The sequence below is a fragment of the Callorhinus ursinus genome, unplaced genomic scaffold (genome assembly GCF_003265705.2).
Source record: "Callorhinus ursinus isolate GAN/ISIS: 27379988/994484 unplaced genomic scaffold, GSC_fseal_2.0 scaffold8, whole genome shotgun sequence".
In the NCBI taxonomy this organism is placed as follows: Eukaryota; Metazoa; Chordata; class Mammalia; order Carnivora; family Otariidae; genus Callorhinus; species Callorhinus ursinus.
Window position 1 is genome coordinate 13,275,559 of NW_027397070.1, and position 14,819 is coordinate 13,290,377.

The 14,819-nt window shown below is 38.9% G+C and overlaps 1 long non-coding RNA gene across 2 annotated transcripts in view; it reads left to right on the forward strand.

The window, feature by feature from the left end:
* The first annotated feature begins 1,307 nt into the window (after positions 1–1,307).
* Positions 1,308–14,819, forward strand: part of LOC112822464 (uncharacterized) — a 230,810-nt gene continuing 217,298 nt past the window's right edge. The window contains exons 1-3 of one of the 2 annotated variants that reach the window (XR_012378968.1): positions 1,308–1,475; positions 2,770–2,851; positions 5,767–5,905. This is a non-coding gene — a long non-coding RNA (uncharacterized lncRNA). The remainder of the gene's footprint in view (positions 1,476–2,769; positions 2,852–5,766; positions 5,906–14,819) is intronic. The other variant, XR_012378969.1, reaches the window with a different exon arrangement.

The window sequence follows — 14,819 nt, forward strand, 5'->3', positions numbered from 1 at the left end:
TGTAAAAAAGAAGAAAAAGGAGTAGGGGGAAGATCTCTATGTTCTGATATGGAAAGACCACCTAATATACGGTTAAGTGAAAAGTGTAGAGCCCTGAATAGCACACCACCACTATGGAAGAGATAGAATAAGAATCTCTATTAGTATTTTCTAATATTTGCATAAGAAATTCTGGAAGATTACAAAAGAATCTAACAACAATGGTTGTATGTGGAGGATTAAGAGAGAACTAGATAGATAGATTTCAGGGGGTGGGAGGGAAACCTGTCAGAGTAAACCATTTCATCTTTTTAAATTTTTTAAATCATATTTTACTAAATGTTACCTACTTAAAAATTTGTATCATTAAAATAATTAAATGAAACAGTTAAATAAAAATTAAATAATTCCAAAATCAAGTAAACAAACAAATGAAAAAGTTTGTAGTGACAAAAATTATACCAATACTAATGAAAGTAATTGCTGATTGATCAGGTATACGTCTACCAATGCAATGATGAAAGAAGATTAAGAGCAGTTTTTCATAGGAACTATTACTAATTTGGTCCCTGTGTATGTAATATCCCTTCATTTATCATATACCTATGATATGTCTCTCCATTTTCTGGTTAAAAAATCTGGAAAATTGAAAATTAAATTGAGGAATGATTATATTTATTTTGATTGGCTTCAAAAACATTTGTTACCTTTTGATGAAAACTTCTCCTTTGTAGTTAGCTCTAATCTTTAAAAAATGACTTCCATGTTCTCAAAGTAGGAATTGACCATAAACACTATCTTACCACCAAAAGAAAATTTGCCCAACTCTTAATTCTGCTTCAGTCCTAACTTCCAACTTGCTATCTTTGGGTTAAACAGAACATAAGGTTAAAGTAGCAGAGCCTTGAGAATCAGAGTTGATGCTACAATTGTATAGTTAAAAACTATATTTACTCTAAATTGCAAAAATGGTAGGTATTGTATGTGATGTTTAAGTTGCAGCAATTGTTCTAGTAATAAATGTAATATTCAGCAGCATTTTTCATAGATTACTCAGTTCATCATTAGTGCCATTTGCCTCTTTATAATAATGTGCACTTTCCTTTAGAAAGAGCTTGGTTATTTCTTTGGTTGGGCCTATTTGCTCCTTTTTTATGTGAGATTTTTCAATACTATGAAATGATGCAGAGCAAAAAAGGTCCATCCACTTCACTTGTGTTGCCTCCTGCGTTACCTAAACCACAACAGAACAATGACAGACAACAGAGCCTTTCTCCTCTCTAACAATTCAATCACCATGACAACCAGCAGAAGAACGTTGGGCCAGAAAAAAAGCATTGAGCTTGAGGGACTAGACTAATCAAAAAATGGAATAACATGGCAACAATTACCCTGATGAGTGAGAGGGAAGCTGCAGATGCATTCAGACACCTATGGCACTGCGGACTGCACGCATTCAGCATTTTGTGTTTAGTGTCTTGTGTTTTTGAGAGCAGGTAAATAGACAAGATCGAATTGTGTAACAGAATGTCAGTGCTCTAGTTAAATAGAAAATTCCTTTCCTTTGGCTGTGCTACTTCAAGCGCATTGAAGAGGGTTTAGGGGAGATGAGGTTTTGAAGTGAAATGTGTAATAGATACAATATGAGTGCCACAAGGCAACGTTATTTAGTTTTAAAAAAGTAAACTTGGGGATGTTTCCCCCCATCTACACCCCCCCTTATTTTTTTCAAATATATAGGCACAAATAAAGGGAGAATGCTCTTGGGTTAGTGGCTGACACTGTCTGAAATCCACCTTCATGTCAGGAACATACATGATTCACTCCTCGTAGCATGTTTCTGGGGTATATCGATTCCTTTTGACAAAATCAAGCACCATGATTTCAGCAGTGTCCATTCTAATGTCTGGAGAAGGACTCTTAAGGGCATGATGGTTTTGTGGGTAGATAACAGGAGTTTAGGAGTACATGTTCTACTCATCTCCTGCTGCCACAACTGCCTCGGTTTACTTCCGACACAATTCTTGCCATCCCCGAAGAGATGAACTTATTGTGTATGTCTCTCTTTTAAATGGCATTTATATTGACATTACCTCTTGATTGCAGATATAGTGGTTGGGTTGTAAATAAATTTTCCATACACTGACCTCAGCCTTGATTTTTCTGATTAAATTTTTCCCACAATTTTTGTACTTTTCTAAGTGCTGTGCTTAATCACTTTGGTGGATGTTTTTAATGGATCACATTATCTGGTTTTGATTTATCAAAGACAATTTTTTCTTCCACTCCCCTAAGCAGAAAAAAATCTAATTAGGATTATTTTATTAAGTCATAAGCAGGAACTGATAACCTCCTCTCAAAAAAAAAAAAGTAAAATGTTTGTAATATTGCCATTTTCACAGAGAAATTGGAGGTAAGAGGAATGACACCTAACTTTTCATAAGGCTGAATTTAAATTATTTGTGTTGTGGTGGGGTTGTAAAGGCTGCAGTCTGCAACTTTGAACTAGTTCTGTCTCTACAGACTTCCTAGACTACAACATCTCCAGTTGTTACCTGTTTTAGAACTTAGGATATTTTCTTAATCTGATTATTTTGACTTTTGTGACTCAGTAGACCTATCTAAAATGGGCTGCTTTTTTATTCTATGCTATTTTTTTAAATGGCCGGCAGGGAAGGAGAAGAGGCAGCTTTATGAGTTTACTTTGAGCCTATAAGTAAATGTTTATTAATGATGAGAACTTTTCTACATAAATGAGTGAGTTATTCTCTTCATTTTGGTTTTGGTTAGGCCAACAGTTTCCAGCTAGAAATCGCTCACCGGGAAGATGATTTTATATTGTTTTTCCTGGATTAATTTTCCTTTTGCGCAGGTAAGAAGAACGACATGGTCAGAATAATGATAGCCACTTGAAATGTTTTTTTACTCATAGTTCAGCTACTTCTCAAAAAGAGATTAAGGCAAGTTATGCAAGAAGGGAATTCTAATAAAACAAAGACTCATTGATAGAAACTAAAGGGCAGCAAACAAACATGAAGTGATAGCTGAAGAAAAATCGATATCAAGAAATCCTACCCAAAAAGAGTACAGTTTCCAGCTCTGAGCTTTCTAGCAGCCATGCAAAGAGAGAAACTCTATGAATTACAGAGCCCTCCTTGGCTTATCTTAAAAATCATGTTAGTTCTTTAAGAGAAACAACCCTTTACTGTCTCTAAACTCCTCCAGCTGGAATTTGTCCTGGGAAGTGGTGTGTGAGAGGCAGCCAGTGAATTTTCACAAGAAGTTGGCTTTCGGCAGCCCCTGGAGGAGGATTTGTCCTTCTGACTTTGGCTGATGTGCATCCTGAGCCAGGAGCAAAATAGAATCATTCTTTTCCTTTCTGTGATCAGGGAGAGGTGAGCAAAGAGAAAAAGAACATCCTCTGGTCATAAAGAAGAGTCCACATCCCCTGAAAGCGAGTTATAACAGCTTGTTTGGAAACCAACGAGTAGAGGAGGACTTGAATTTGACCAAAGTGTTTTTGTTTTTGTTTTTTAATCAAAGAGCTTCTTACTTTAAAGGTGAAGCATCTGATGACTGGATATTTGGAAGGGGCTCATCAGCCGCGGTGGGCCTCCTCCCAGAAAAAGGCCGGTTGAGCTACTGCCAGATTTCATGCCACATTCGAATGAAAAGCGAGGGTTTTTTATGAGATTATTGTGAAAAGGTGAGAAAACAACTAAATGGGCTTTGTAGGAGATAAACAGTGATATCTTGAGTAGACCACACTTTACAAAAGCCAGATCTTATTTTAGACAACATAAGCGTGATCATTCTTCCTACACAGTCCCCGATATTTTACTGTACTGCAAAGAAAATCTGCTTATCAGTTTTAACACCCTTCTCTGAGTTGCCAGATAAGAGGCCATAGCAGTCGGAAGAAATTTTTCTTTAAAATGTTTCTATTATGCTTGGTGACAATGCCGTTTCCACTCAGGACTTCTCTAGTATGTATTTTTTTTTCCTATGGATGAAGCAGGAATCAACAAGGACTTTCGTTGTGCCTCAGGAGAACAATACAGGCATACAGACACTGAGCCTGGCACTGCAGTTAGCTCTGAAAATGCTTTAGGGAGCCAGTGGTGCTGTGCATGGGCATCAAGGCAAGAGACTTTATATTCTTGGAAATGCATTGCAGTACGACAGTTTGTGTGGGGATTCCAAACAGAGTTCATTCCTGTCTAGTTCTCCCTCTTTTTATTTCCCTTCAGTGGCCTTTTACATCCTGGAATATGTCTTAAGATGAGGCCTCTACTGAGGTTTCAGACTAAGGGAAAAAGCAGCCCCCATGCACACTGTTTTCATTGTAGGATTATGAGGCTGATGCTTATGGGGTCTACACTGCACGTACCAGCTGAGTCATTTCGCTCACATCATTGCCAACTCTCGCTGCAGCCCTATAGAAATAGGTAGTCTTGTCCTGCCTGAATTCTTGTATTAATCTGTCATTCATTCAACACAGGTTTGGAGAACGCATGCTACAGGCCAGTAGACCTAGTTGTAGATGTTGGGGACCCAGTGATAAATAAGATATGGCTCCCTGCAAGGAAATGGAAAAACTAACTAGCAAAACAATTAAAGGGACTTCACAGAGGAAAGTATAGAATCAGAATATGAAGCCATTTGTAGAATTCCTTCTCCAGGGCGCCTGGGTTGCTCAGATGGTTAAGCATCTGCCTTCGGCTCAGGTCATGATCGCAGGGTCCTGGGGTTGAGCCCCGCATCGGGCTCCCTGCTCAGCGGGGAGCCTGCTTCTCCCTCCGCTTCTCTCTCTCTCTCTCTGTCTCTCATGAATAAATAAATAAAATCTTTAAAAAAAAAAATTCCTTCTCCACACTGCTGCTTCTCTTGACTAGCTCCTGTCTTCTGATTTGTGATTTTCTGAGATTAAGAGCACCGATTTGGGGTTCAAGGCAAAGTTTGCCACATTTAACTGCATGATCTTAGGAAAATTATTTAACCTCTCTGGCCTTAATGATTTTTTTATCTGTAAAACAAGAATGCTAATTCCTACCCCATAACTTTATTCTGAGGCTTAAATGAGATTGTGTATATAAAGCTTAGCACTGTGCTGAGCACATAAAATGCTCAGCAAATGTAAAATATGATTATCATCATCTTCATTATGGCTTTCTCTTACATGGAGGGACTTCCGGGGCTGTTTGCTTTCACCTAGAATTAAAGTCTCTTCCCTTCCTTCCCTGGCTGGCTTTGCCTTCTGTAGCCTGTCAGAGTTTTTGCTCAGACCTAAGGTGACACTTGCCATGATTTTACTGTTCACACTGGGGGTCTACAGGAACAAAGATGGAGAGAAATGTCTTTGTGCTCAGGAATATCCGTGTGATCTTATATAATATTGCCAGGAAGAAAGGCCCCAAGAGAAGAACTCTGCAGACTTGAGTTTTAGCATCTCTGATTCTTGAGACTCACACAGGAGTGAATTACCACCCTCTGTCCATATGTCTGTCTTTCTCTTTCAACTGGGAAATACATTAAGGAAATGACATGGTCTTACTCATCTTTGTCTTCCTAGTGTCTGTCATGGTGCTTAGCTTACAGTAAGTGCTTATTAAATATTGTGGAGTAAGTGAAAACTGACTCTAAAAATTCCATTTATTTGTTGTTCTAAACTGGATACATTTCTGCATTTCAACAGTACCAGAGAAACATACCAAAATCTTATGTGAAACACTGGTTTTCTCCATGTGCTGGGATTTGGAAGTGATATTTTTTTCTTTGTGCTTTTAGAATTTGGCAGATTAATAACATTAATGGCAACTGATGTTATCGAGAAAAGATCTTTGGACTTGACTTGTGAGATGGAAGAGCTTGGTATTTCTAGACCAAAGAGTGACATGATGAGAGCTGGAGCCTCCAGAAATTCAAGGTAATGGTGGAGTGCAGAATTGTCCTTGCCCTCTCATCAGGTACTGAGCAGATCACAGTTAATATGCCTTCGGAGTTCAACTTATGTCACTCTTTTATGGAGCTCTTGCCTCTCTGAAGCCATTATTGCATTCAGCCTTCCAGTTAGGGGCCAGAGTGACCAATCCCATTGGATAAGGGTCAGAAAGATTATGCCTTTGGCCCAAGTTTAAGATCGTACATTCTGCTTTCCTGTAATCTAATCTTCTGTACCATTAACTCAGAGCAGTGTCTTATTCCTCTTTACCCAGGACAAATGTTTACTGATAGGAGCAATCAGTAGGAGCCAGGATGCCTAATTATATTTAGTTTACAAGCAGTGTCATTTCTCAATGGCTTGAGAAAGTTTCATTCTTTCTCCTTTCCTCTGCTGCAACTGACTCTCATGACTGGTTGTTTTCAGCAATGATCTACATACTCTTACCTCTTCTTCACAATTAGTGGGACATGAAGGTGTGTTTTGTAGACTCTGAACTCTGTTGCTTCCAAACTGGGCTGTGATATTGCTGTAAAGGTTATGAGTCACTGAGAAACAAGTTCAAGCCAATCCTTTGCCGCTATGACCTCACAAGTTATTTTGAAAAATGCATACTGAATCATCATGCTATCATCTGGGTCTATACAGATGATAGCTGTGTCTTCTAGTACAGGTTCAGTGGCAGGCTGGTAGATTATTTGACTTTTTGGGGATCACAGGAACAGGCTCATCCTATCAGGCCATTATAAGGCTCTTTCTCTGGTAAAAACCAATTGCTGGGAATACAACACCCCAGATTAGGAAGAAGTGAGTGGATTTCATAGGCATGAGCGATTTGCAAACTGAATTAGTCTTGACTAGATTTTATATCTTTTTTTTTAAGATTTTATTTATTTATTTGAGAGAGGGAAGGTAGGAGAGAGAATGTACAAGCAGGGGGAGGGGCAGAGTGAGAGGGAGAAGCAGACTTCCCGCTGGGCAGGGAGCCTGACATGGGACTCCATCCCAGGACCCTGAGATCATGACCTGAGCCAAAGGCAAACACTTAACTGACTAAGCCACCCAGGTGCCCCTAGATTTTATATCTCTTTAAAAAATTTATTAGTGGTAGCATGAACTAGATTCTCCCAAACATGTAGTTTATTATTTGATAGTAATTTAGGTAATTTGGCGAGATAAGTTAATCAAATAAATTTGATCTCTGCTAAAGCTTTAGCCAGAAATATATCATCTTTTCCAGGCACATCCTTTTGCTTAGTTAACTTGCCTCTGTTTCTAAAAGATCTTCAAGGGGTGATGCTAATGGTGGGCTTCCAAGTTCCTGAAGATATCTTTTGTCAGAAGACACTTTGACGGGCACCAAGTGCTCTCCTAGAAGGGACTTCTTACCTAGATCCAGAAAAATCATCTTTTCAGGCCTTTTAGAAAGTTCAGAATCAAGCCCCCTGTTACTTTAGATAATTTAAAAATACATTCTGGAAAGTCTTTTTTTTTCTTTTAATATGGGAATAATTGAGCTTGTTTAACTTAATTGGCTCTTAGGAAGTTATAGTGGTATAGTGAGTTGAATGGTAACCCCTCAAAAGTTGTGCCACCCAGAACCTCAGAATGTGACCTTACTTGAAATAAAGGTCTTTGAAGATGTAATTAAGGTAGGGATCTCAAAATGAGATCATTCTGGATTACCAGTTTGGCCCTAAATCCAATGATAAATGTCCTTATAAAAGAAAGAAAAGGAGAGGACATGGAAACATAGAGGGGAATGTCATATGAGACAGAGATGGAGATTAGAGTTTTGCTGCCACAAGCCATGGAATGCCTAGGGTCACTAGAAATTGAAAGAGGTAAGGAAGGATTCTCTCCTAGTTCCTTCAGAGGAAGCTCAGTCCTGCTTATATCTTTTTTTTTTTTAAAGATTTATTTATTTATTTGAGAGAGCGAGAATGAGAGAGAGAGAGAGTACATGAGACAGGGGAGGGTTAGAGGAAGAAGCAGACTCCTCACTGAGCAGGGAGCCTGATGCGGGACTCGATCCAGGGACTCCAGGATCATGACCTGAGCTGAAGGCAGATGCTTAACCAACTGAGCCACCTAGGCACCTGGTCCTGCTTATATCTTGATTTCAAACTTTTGGTTTCCAGCATCACTGAGTAAATAAATTTCTGTTAAGACAGGCGGTTTGTGGTAATTTGTTTTAGTAGCCCAGGAAAACAAATCCAAGCACATTCTTTGAGGTTCATGACCATAAGTGCCCCTAGGGTGGCAGATTGATTTGGGAATGTGTATTACTTAGCATCATTTTCTGAGAGGTTTGGATTTAGTTGGTTGGTTAGAGTTATATCATATTCTGTTGGCACCTGATAAGGCATCAGCATGTCTTAACTCACTCTAGAAAAGACCCCAAATCCAGGACACTAGCTGGCAGTTTTTGGTAAAGGACTGATTATGAATGTAAGAAGTTCTTTATGCATTTTTTGAGTAAGTAAACAAATAATCCCTAACACCTTTTCTACTGGGAGTTCGCCTTCTTGAAGAACCTGAGGAACACCAAAAGTGTGAACAATAATTAACTTTTGATTGCAGTGTACAGCCAAAAAGTCCTGTTTTGTTATCAGTTCTCTGAATCTCTAAGAGATTAAACATTTGATTAAACATATTTCAGCAACAGAAACTACTGAAATGGCTTTTGAACCATTTTAGTCACGTAGCTGTATATTTACCATCTACGCAATGAAACAATATCCTGTACTCTGCTCATTTGTTTATGTCCTTAAAGGAACTGGGCTTCTACATCTATTCATTCCACCCTTTCTTGAACAACAAGGAAATTATTCAATTCAAGAAATATGTAGCCAGTGCCTATTATGTGCCCTGGACACTATTAGAACTGGTGAATTATAATAAATGTGAAAGGCAAAGAGCACAAGTGCTTCCAGGTTAATCTAGGAGGGAGAATGAACTAATCCTTGTATCAAAGACACCTGTACACCTAAGAGACACCTGGAGAGACATGCAAGCAAGTGTCACTGCACTGCTGATTTTCTCCTTTTCTCTGGCAGCTCCTTCTTGGTTTATCACCAGACCTCTACCTCCCCTGCCAGCCATTAATTGGAGGAGTCCTACAGGATTTGAGTAGAGGTCTCTTTTCTTTTCTCTTTACCTCCCTGGGCAAGAATGTCCATGTCCACTAACACTTCAGTTGCTACCAAGACCCTCAGCTACACATCTTCTGCCCAGAGCTTTTCTCACAGCCCTGGACTGCTGCATGCAACTTCTTCATCTCTTGCATGTCTCAAAGGTACCTGGCACTCAGCATGCCCAAACAAAACTTACTAGCATTGACCCCTCCCTCAGATCTGACCATTTTTCAATATTCCCCATGCCAGAGAATGACCAAGACAGAAACCAAAGAGTTAACTTTGATACTTCCCTCTTCCACATCCTTATCTTTAAACCATCACAAAGTCCTATCAGTTTTACTTCCTGGATTTTTTTCAAGTTCATCTGTTTGTCTTCATTTCCACTGTCACATCTCGAATAAATGTTACAGCCTAATCACAACAGTGACTTCCCATCACTTTTGCCATATTACATTGGTGAGAAGCAAGTCTTGGGTCCTGTTCACACTAAAGGGGACAGATTATAAAGGCACAACACCAGGGAGCCAAGGTCATGGGGCCATATTGAGAATTCTTCCTAACATAGATCTCAACTCTAACTCACTTCCTCAGGAAAACCTCCTCCAACACCAGAATTGGGTCTAATCTCATTCTTACAAGTTCTCACAGTACCATATACCTCTTCTTCATAGCATTTATCACAACTGTAATTTTAACTTAGTTAAATGACTATTTGATTACTCTCTATCTCCCCCACCCCCCTTGTGAGGGGTTGTTTTATTCATTGTAGCATCAGGACTGGAACATTGTAGAAGCTCCAAACTGTTGAATAAGTTGACAGGAGAGTCATGGAATCTGTCTGTATTTTGTTGTCTTGATTCCTCATATAGAAATCAGAGAATACCTCATTTCTAGGCTGCTTGCTTAATGGGTTGCTTCTCACTCTGGCTGCAAGAATGATGTAATGGAGCAATGAAAGTTTTATTGAAAAGGGGAGTGGGGGGCATCTGGGTTGCTCAGTTGGTTAAGCATCTAACTCTTGATTTCAGCTCAGGTCATGATCTCAGGGTCGTGAAACCGAGCTCCACGTTGGGCTCCATGCTCAGCACAGACTCTGCTTGTCCCTCTCTCTCCCCTAGCTTGCATTCTTTTGCTGTCTGACTCTCTCTCTCAAATAAATAAATAAATGAATAAATAAAATCTTTTAAAAAAAGAAAAAAGAAAGAAAAGGGGAAAGGGGGAGGGAGGGAAGGAAATTAAGTTTTTATCTTCCATAATGCAAACAGGTAAATCATGGTTTTTCAAAGTTGTAACCACAATAAGCATCCCAAATTGACAATAGATGTTAGAGGATGTCAGGGAAAGAGTGGTAACCTGGAATCAACAATAAAAGTTATTGTAACTAATTTATTTTTATCTTGTTTTCTGGGACTTCACATTAGCTTGTGTTCAGGGGATCTATGCTAAGCCACTGACAGATACAGGTTGATATGGGAATTATGGCCAGATTCATGTTTGAGCAGTTTTAGAAAACAGACATTTGCTTGGTTACCTGTGAGGTACCTGGATGAGTTTTCCCTTTTCTGAGAATAGTGTTCCCATTTGTGGCCCACTACCACCTCCATAATTATCTCTGACAATTATGGAGCAGTAAATCTGTGCCAAGCCTGCACCAAACACTTTAGGTGTGTTATCTTGTTTACTTATTACAATCCCTATAAGTATGTAATGCCTACCTTATAATAGTGGTTCTCAAATTGTGACTAGCATCAGAATCAGCTGGTGGATGGTTAAAGCACAGATTGCTGGACCCTGCCTGCAGTTTCTGATTCCATAAATTTGGCATGGGGCCTGAGAATTTGCCCCTTTAATCTTTAACAAGTTCTTAGATGTAGGTATGATGAGGCTGATCTGAGGACGACACTTTAAGAACTACTGTGAGGTAAGTATTGTCAGTCCCCATTTTACTAATAAAAAAACTGAGGCTTAGAGAAGTAAATACGGTTACGTGGCCAATAAGTTGTGTAGCCAGGATTCAAATCCAAGTTGGGCAGCCCAAAACCACCAGGTAACACTGCCAGAATCAAACATTCTTCTAAACTCTTATGAGTTTAGAAGGCCCAGAAATGTTGGGATAAATCAATCTTCAGATAAATTCAAGCATTCTTGATCACATTGGTTTGGTTAAAGTAACTACTCAAAAAGTCTTAAATGGTTATGTCATTAAGTTTCAGTATGTTTAAAATCTGAAATTATTTAAGAGTTCATTAAAATAGTCTTTGAAAATCTTCATCAAGAAACATAGAGGAATCAAAAAATAATTTGAATAGGTTTGACTCCAGAAGAAAATCTCTCATTCACTTCTTACGGAAGATGAAAGTAGATTGGCTAAGATCAGGTACAATTGCAAGCAAGTTCTTTTCTTAATGGGTATGAGAAAGGTCTAGCAAGCAGAGAGGAAAGCATACCCTCATTAGGTTCATTCTATGCAAATCTATACCTGGAGGCTTGGAGTTTTAAAGTGATAGATACTGTAGGTCAGAGGTAATTTTTAGGTCTTGTTTAAATATGACCTGGCTTGTGCTGTCAGTATTCACTTAGAAGTGGATCCTCGTTTCCATTCCCATCTCCCATCTCCTTCCTCTGGACCTCGCCCCTGGAGCTAACTTTATCCCAAAGACTTCAGGCTGGTTTTCCATCCTTAGGCTTGCCTCCCTAATGGTAACCAACAGAGTAACAAGTTTATCTTTCTTTAAACAATGTTTTTATAGGATTTTTTCCCCGACCTGCAAGTTTACAGAGCCATTATATTCAAGATTCATCAAGACATATCCCTTTTTCTTTCTATTCTTCATCTCACCAACCTTGCTTTTATTATTTCTTAATGAAATTTTTGCTCCAATAAACAAATCCCCTCTTCCTAAGCCTTTATACATTTTATTATTGCTTCTTCCTCCCCCACCCCGCAACAGTTACCATAATTCATTACCCTCAAACCCCTCTCAAAATCCCCTTCCTTTAGGTATTCTTTCATGATTGACTTCATCTATGGTATTGTTCATTGGTCTTAATGGGCCAAGTTGGTACAAAATTAGTTTGAGTGTTGAAAGGTTGTTTCTCTAAGTACTCTTCAGCCATTCAATTAGTGTTTTCTCTCTCTCTCCAAACAGACTACAGGCCCTTTGAGAGCAGGGATTGTCTTTATTTCTTTTGTTAAGTGCCCACTGGACCTCATTCATTCATTCTTCATTCATTCATTCCTTATCTTTTCATCAAGTACTTCATATATTCCAGACAATGGGCTCATCATATTGCTTTCAGGAAGGCTTGGTTGCTTTCATAAACCCTGCACTGCCCAGGAGCTCTCTAATCTGGAGCTTTGGACTTGGATGTGGTAGGTAGTTGTGAATTCCTCCCATTTACTTTTTCAGGGAAGTCTGAAATACAGGTCAGGAAAAGAGAGAGGAGGAGGCTTGCTGGAAAGTCAGAGTGTTTTTGTGGTGGGGGACTGGTTGAGTAAGGTGAGGGAAGTTGAGTTGAGATCTGCATAACATTTCCTGTCATAGGACTTTTGGCAAATAGTAAATGAAAGAAAAGATTCATTGTCAACAGCTTTGACTAAGGCAGGGGCAGAGACATTGTATTTTCAAGAGGCAGAAGCTAAATAATGAAAATCCAAAGAGTAGCTTTCTGAATTCATCCAACTTGGGAGTTTGATGACTTTGAGTAGTATCTCTGTTCCTGAGTCTATCTCATCTTTTGAAAAGTAAATATTAGAATTGGCACATTGGGGTACCTGGCTGGCTCAGTTGGTAGAGCATGTGACTCTTGATCTCAGGGTCGTGAGTTCAAGTCCCACTTTGGGTGTACAGCTTACTTAAAAAAAAAAAAGAATTGGCACATTAACGGCCCTAAGCAATTCATAAATTAAAAGTAAGTTTCTTGAATGATTATAGCATTATATATACAGGCATTGATATTGTCCATGCATGTCTATATATGTAACATTGTCTATATAGAACAGTTACAAAGGCAAACAATTCAAAGCTCAGGAATTGGTTATGTAGGGGTGCCTGGCTGGCTCAGTTGGTGGAACATACAACTCTTGGTCTTGGAGCTGTAGACTTGAGCCCCACTTTGGGTGTAGAGATTACTTAAAAATAAAATTTTTTTAAAATAAATAAAATTAAAAAAAGAAATCTGTTATGTATATTAGAACTAATATATGTGTTTTAAAGCTAAGATAAAGAAGACGAGGGTATAACAAAATTCTATATTTTTGCTCATTCTAAGCAAATTTTTTGGCAACCATAAACACAAACCATCCCATTAGTAGAGTGCCAAGCACTGCCAGACAGTTGCAGCTCCTTGTTACCCTGTCCTGTTCTGTGTCTAGAACCATCAGGTCACCCCATCCCCCTGAGAAAGGGGCTAGAGTTCCTAGGCTTTGGTGAGTTTGTCCTGCATGAAGGGGACAAACACAGAGATCACTGGGAGATGTCTTAGGAGTTAGAGCCTAGTAGTCAGCAGCCCTCTGGGCTGAACATCAGCTGCTGGAAGATAACCTTATAAAGAGAGAACTAGGAAATCTCTCCCAAATGTTTTCTCAGTGTTCATCTTTTTCTTTCCTTTCCTTTTTCTTTGCTGTCAACTTCACCCTCTTCTTCTTTGTTTCTCTGGCCCAAAACTATGCCAAAGCACACACTCATGGCTCCTTCCCTCATTCCATTTCAGCTAGAAGAGCTTTCTCAACATTAACGCTTCCCTTTCTAGAACCCTTTATTTAACCCAACTGGAGGACACTTCTAGAGTTGTCCTGTCCTTCCCTTCCAAGCTGATGGAAGAAGGCAAAAAACCTCATGCCGACAGAGGCAAGGTAGGCCACCCCAGGGAGGAATAGGCTAACGGATGTGACAGCCTCACTTTCCCTTTATGGCCCCCAAGCAATGGGGAAGACACCTATGTGAGGTTTCCCAAACAATCTATTCCACAAAGACCCAGGGTCAGTTGTTTCTACATACAAGGTTTATAGGCATGGTGCAGTGTAGGGACAACATATTTTACTTGGTAATCTTGCAAAGAAAATGATATTAACCACTAAGTGAACCTTGTTCTTTCTTGGTGTACACCACCAACAATACAAAGTAAAACTCAAGTCTCATACTTTAATAAATTCCAAGCATACCGCATCATATTTGATGTAAATATTTTAAGTACATTATTATTAAGAGGAGAGTAATTTATTAAAATTTCATCCAATTTTTCAAAGCCTTCATGTTGAAAACTAATTTGTGGGGATTGGGGCAGGGATTAACTAAGAAGGAACATGAAGGAACTTTATGCAGTGAGGATAATGTTTTATATTTTGATAGGGGTTTGTGTTACACAGGTGTCTGCATTTGTCAAAACTCAGTGCATGTACGTTTAAGATTTGTGCATTTCATCATGTATAAATTTTATTTCAAAAGGGAAAAACCATAAATATAGAACTACAGTTAATGATATGCATGCTGAAGTATTTAGACAGACATGTACTGCAGTTTACTTTGAAAAACTTCAAAAAGGTGTACTGAGGAACGGGTAATAGTATGTGATAAGGCAAGTATGGAAATATGTTAATGGTAAAATCTAGATGGTGGGTAAATGGGTCCTCATTGTAAAAGTTTTAGAACTTTGATTTATGTTTGAAAATTTTAGTAATGTTGGGAAAAGTCATTGTTGAAAGAATTTAATATCATCCATCAGCCAACTGCTGTCATTTTGGAATATCCCAGTTATTC